The sequence below is a fragment of the Colobus angolensis genome, unplaced genomic scaffold (assembly GCF_000951035.1).
Source record: "Colobus angolensis palliatus isolate OR3802 unplaced genomic scaffold, Cang.pa_1.0 Scaffold419, whole genome shotgun sequence".
In the NCBI taxonomy this organism is placed as follows: Eukaryota; Metazoa; Chordata; class Mammalia; order Primates; family Cercopithecidae; genus Colobus; species Colobus angolensis.
This window is the reverse complement of record NW_012117588.1, coordinates 646,241-652,039: the sequence shown is the minus strand read 5'-3', so window position 1 is coordinate 652,039 and position 5,799 is coordinate 646,241. Positions and strand designations below refer to the sequence as shown.

The 5,799-nt window shown below is 41.1% G+C and overlaps 1 long non-coding RNA gene across 1 annotated transcript in view; it reads right to left on the bottom strand.

The window, feature by feature from the left end:
- Positions 1-180: 180 nt before the first annotated feature.
- LOC105522081 overlaps positions 181-5,799 on the bottom strand; it is a 20,547-nt gene continuing 14,928 nt past the window's right edge. The window contains exon 4 of the long non-coding RNA XR_001003382.1: positions 181-390. This is a non-coding gene — a long non-coding RNA (uncharacterized LOC105522081). The remainder of the gene's footprint in view (positions 391-5,799) is intronic.

The window sequence follows — 5,799 nt, the reverse complement described above, 5'->3', positions numbered from 1 at the left end:
AAATTCTCTACCTTTTTTTTTTGGTCACTTTATATCTTTTATCTTGCCTCTCCTTATCTCTAACTTGTTTGTCAATGTTTTTGACTATGGCTTCAAAGGAGGGATGAGGTAATGTATCAAAATGAACCATGTCATTTTAATGATTTTCCAGGGCAAGAGGAGAAACAGTGCTTACAGTACTTGAGGCTCTTTTTACTTTGTTGAAGAATGGCAAAATCACAACAAAAGCAGACACATCTGGAGTGCTTCCCAGAGCACAGGCATTGTGCTGAGCACTCTACATCTCTTGTTCTTTTAATCTTCACAACATCCCTGAGGAGTGGATACCTTTTTCCACATTTTATATGTGAGCAATGGTTCAGAGAAGTTAGGTGAGGCCACACAGCTAGCCTGAAACAGAGATGGGCCCTCTGTAGGGTGGTAACTTTTAAACAAATAACTGCTTGTCTGCCTGTAACAAATCTGGCTGTCATCTGAAAGCCTCTTCATAGTCACAGACATGTCCTTGAAACCCCTTGGCTTCCAATGGAAGGGGAAGTAGCTGCCCTCAGCTCACAAGCACAGAAGCAGGGAGGAGCCACTGAAATGAATCTGTAAAGTTGAAGGTGTGACTACTGGTGGTGCAAACTGACACCCTACCTGCTGCATGTGGGCACAGATGGATCTGTTTGGCCAGCACCTGTTGGTAGTAATTGTTATTATTTTTAATGAACTTTAATGCCTTTTATGGGGTATCTTCTCTTCAAATCACACCTGCTCTCTCTCCCCTTTTTTTTTTTTTTTTAAAAAGCGCTGATAGCTTATCCCATTACTTCACATCTGTATGTCAACTGTCTGGCTCTGAAAGGCCTTTGCCGTTACATCTCTGAAAGAGCCAGCAGTTTGCCAAGAGTGCCTGTCCAGCCCTCTCCTCTACCCTGAGGTGTCAGGAAGTCTGAGTAGAAAGCCAGGAGAATACATTTTCTCATGTAACCAATGGGTGTTTGCCTAATAGACTATAAACTTCCATTTCATTATGGATCAATGAGGCTTTTGAGGTGGCACCAGGAACCTTACCATTTTTGCATTCCATTGTTTCCATCTAACTTAACCCTTGCATCAGTGCTATAAAGTACACAGCTCTATAGTTCTCATTTTATAGATGAGAAAACTAAGACTTACAGATGTGTCATAGCTGGCCTATTGTAACAGAAATCAGACCCCAAGCCCTCACTCTTAGCCACTATTCATAGTCTATGTTCTCTACACATTAGGATCACCTGGGAAGCTCCTCTACAGTTCCAATATTTGACTCAAACCAAAACCAATTAAATCTAAATCTGTGGGGATTGAAGTTAAGACATCAGTGCTTTTTTTATTAGTGCCCCCAGATTATTCAAATGTGATGAGAACATTGCATTATCATACTCCCCTCTAATCCACAGGGGATATGTTCTAAGACCCCAGTGGATGCCCAAAACCATGGATTGTCCTGAGCCCTCTACATAGTATGTTTTTTTCCTATACATACATACTTATGATAAAGTTTCACTTATAAATTTGGTATAATAAAGGATAACAACTAATAATATAATAAAACAATATGCTGACCTCATTACTCTTTTGGGCCATTATTAAGTAAAATAAGGGTTACTTGGACGCATGTACAGTGATGCTGCAACAGTTGACCTGACAACCAACAGATCAACTAAGTGATATACAGGCGGGGAGCTTCTATAGTGTGAATACTCTGGACAAAAAGATGATTCACGCCCTGGGCAGGCAGAGCAGGATGGCTAAGATTTCATCATGCTGCTCAGAACACAGACAACTTGAAATTTATGAATTGTTCATTTCTGGAATTTTCTATTTAATATATTTGGACCTTGGATAAGGGGGGACTACTGTATTTGAAGAGTCAGCGATACAAATTCACGCATCAAATGAGTGTGTTGTTTGGGAGATGGCAGCTGCTTACATCCGATGATAGGCCAGCAGGTGACTCTGGGCCGTTGAGTGTGCATTTACACATCCATATGAATGGTACAATCACATGAAGTGGGAACGGTCAACCACATGTGACTGTAGTCAGTTTTTGGAGACAGAAGACTTGGATTTGAATCCATGCCCCTGTTAGTCGTATGACTTTGCATGTGTTATTTAACCCCTCTGAGCCTCGGTTTGCCTATCTCGAGAGAGGGGAAAATAACGTGCCCCATTTTGGAGGTTGAGTTGGCGAGGAAGGGCATGCATGTACTGGGCTCAGCACAGATTCTGGCAAGTTGTAGGCCATCAATTGCTGCTAGCTGTTTATTGATGGCACTTAGTACCCCAGCAAAGGTGTATACCACATAATAAAGACAAATTCGAATTCCGAAAATAGTTTGTGCCTCCTCACTTCTGATCATTAAGTGTTTAGGATTACCCTCTTCACTTGAAAATTCAATTCATTTGCTTGGGTGATTTAGCATCAAGGATGATTGTCTGAGAGGTAGCCCAATGACTCTGTTAACAGGTCTGCAAACAGGCAGTGGGGCTGGGATATGCACCAGGTGAATACAAGGGGAGTGCTAAGGGCTCTGACTGCAGGTGGTAGGGCCCAGCTATGGGAACTGTGACCCTAAGAAAGCTTTTACTTCATAAGAAGGGAGAGGTCCAGAGGCTGAGAAGGAGGCTCAGAACAGAATAGGTAATGGGAAGCCACTTTTAGGATCTGAGGAAGAAGTTGAGAGGTTCAGTCGGATCCAAGCATGACCCTCCTCCTTGCCCCTGGGCTTCTTGTTTGTCCTGTTACTACCTAACAACTCTATCCTCTACACTCTCCATTTAGCTGAATGTTCATCGTTCATCCTCTTTTTTTTTTTTTTTTTTTTTCAGAGACAGGGTCTTGCTTTGTCACCCAGGCTGGAGTGCAGTGGTGTGATCATAGCTCACCGCAGCCTCAAACTTCTGGGCTCAAACGATGCTCCTGAGGAGGGATCCAGGTGTGAGCCACTATGTCAGACCTATTTGTTCTTTTAAGACTCACTCAAGCCTCGCCTATTCTGCTGCTCTTTCTGAACCTATCTAGATCAAAGTTAGAAATGCTTCCTCTGAGCCGCCATAGGCTTTTTGCCTGCCATTGTTGACTGCCTTTATATAGACATGTCTTAAAGTATTTTTGAGTTTTCTGAGGATGGAGACCACATTCTACACTTCTGTTCACCTCCACTTTCTCCTACCACAGAGGTTAATGTGTTTGGCTCTTATCAGATAAAAGTACATTATTTTTATACACATCACAGAACTCAGCAGGCAAAGAAGGCTTAAGGATCTGCTAGTCCAGGAGTGGCAAATGTCCTCTTGATCCACAGGTCAAATCCTTCCAAAGTGGTCTATTTGGCCAGAACAGTCTATTTTTGTTTTGGTTTGCTTTGTTTTTAAATACAGATGGTCTCCAACTTACAATGGTTTGACTTACAATTACTCAACTTCACGATAGCGTGAAAGTCATACACATTCAGCAGAAACTGTACTTCAAGTACCATATAATCATTCGGTTTTTCACTTCCAGTTCAGTATTCAATAAATTACATGAGATATTCTGTACTTTATTATAAAATAGGCATTATGTTAGATGATGTAGCCCAATTGTAGTCTAATGTAAGTGTCCTGAGCATGTGCAAGGTAGGCTAGGCTAGGCTGTGATGTTTGGTAGGTTAGGTGTATTAAATGCATTTTTTACTTAGATGGGTTTATTGGGACACAGTAGCCTCATGGTAAGCCAAGAAGTATCTGTACCGAATTTGAATGTCTTTAGGTGGGCTGCGCCTGTCCAGTCCTCTGCAGTTCGGTCCATTTTCTAATGCCTTACCATTTTACACAATTTATCTGCCCAACCCCTTAAGGAATTTGAGTGTGATCCCTAATTTGTAGATCTTCCCCACAACATCTTTAATACATGACTCCCCTGCCTATACTTTCAGAGGCAGGGAGCTTATGAGGAAGTATGTTCCACTGGTGGAACGCTGACTAAAATAATTCTTCCTGAATGAAAATCATGACTTAGAGTCATCTACTGAAATTAACCTGCTACATACTAACTACATTAAATCCTTATGCTAACCTACTTTTTACTGCTGAATGCTTTCCCCATTCTTAAGGATTCCACCACAGGATGATATAAGCCTTTTTAGATATACTTTCTAATCTGTTATTTAGACAGAGGACATGTAACTTAGAACTGCATTTGACTTTGTTCTTCAACTACGGTCATCTGAAAATGACCTTCTTGGTAAATATTCCGCTTCATTCATATAGAATAAGGGCTGCATGTGTCCACCTAGCCCTTTGTACTCACATGTGAGATTTTCAGATATCCTGGAATAATTTTACACATCTGTCTAGCTCATCAGATTATGGATGATTTGAGAGTCTGGCATGAACCAGCATTCCAGAGGTTGCAATTTGAGTATATGATAGACCTAAGTAGATCTTATCTCATGTTGCCCCATTAAGCCTAGATATTTTCACAGCTTTATGCTGTACAGCAGTTAGCTTGTGCCCGAATGCACAGGAATGCAACTCCAGCAATTATTTACCAGATGGAACGTGTTTTTTGTGTTTCTGTTTTAAAGGAACTCTGTTAAAGTTTTTGATTCTAGTTTTGATGGAGTGGATTGTAAACCTGTTATAACCTGCTGAGGGGGGAAAACCCCATATTTTTCTGTTTTCAGGAAAAATCATTTCCATATGAAAGGCCATCTGGAGAACTGGGTGTATAATAAATCACTGTTCACACCAATTATACTTACTGGGGAGCCCAGTTATTTTCTTGCAAGTAGAGACAGGAGAATATTGACTTCTGAAAACAATATTGCTATGAACTTCCTTAAGGGTCAGGAAGATGCCAGGTGGGCATTCTGAGATGAGAGAAGCTGCCCTAGTGTGGGGAATGGAACCCCATTTGCATGTTTCTCTTCTCCTTCAGCTGTAGTCCTCACAAAAATCAAATATATTCTTATCCTATGTGACTATTCTTACATACTTTTAAAAAGCTTTTTCCCTTGCAATTTGTATGGATCCACCAATCTGAATCAAGATGCTGGTTTTCAAGTCAATGCCATTTAGCAGCTGAATCACCTGCAGTGAGTCATCTAACTCCCTTAGCCCCTCCTCCCCTATTTGGAAAATGTGGCTAATGAAAATGACCTAACATGGCTAAATCCCTGCTACATTTATGTAGAGATGTCTGTAGGAAGAATGAGCAGTGAAGAACTCTGGTGACATCAAGACCCCGTCCCCTGCATTTAGGCCCCCAGGGCTGCCTGGTTCTTGTAGGTTAATAAGCAACTCCAGTGTTCTTCCATTAAATCCCCGTTTTCCTTAGTTGAGTTAGAATTGGCTTCATGTTACTTGCAATTACAAGAGTTCTGACTAATAGCTTATGCATCTATTAACATTGGTAACCAGGAAGAACACACAGCAGCATGGAAAAGGAATTTTGATGAATTTTACAAAGAGCATGATATAAAATTGTGAATGATATGTATTGCAGTTATTTGCAATAATCATGCCTATGCAAGACAAGTGAAAAAGAAATATTTTAAAAATGTACGGGCGGCTGTAATCCCAGCTACTCAGGAGGCTGAGGCATGAGAATTGCTTGAACCTGGGAGGTAGAGATTGCAGTGAGCCGAGACCGCACCACTGGGCCCCAGCCTGGACCACAAAGCGAAACTCTCAAAAAAAAAAAAAAAAAAATTAATGGATATTTGGCAGGATGTTTGGGACATTGATGCCTAGCCTTTTATTTCAGGCTTATGAGAAGAAGTGGGAAAG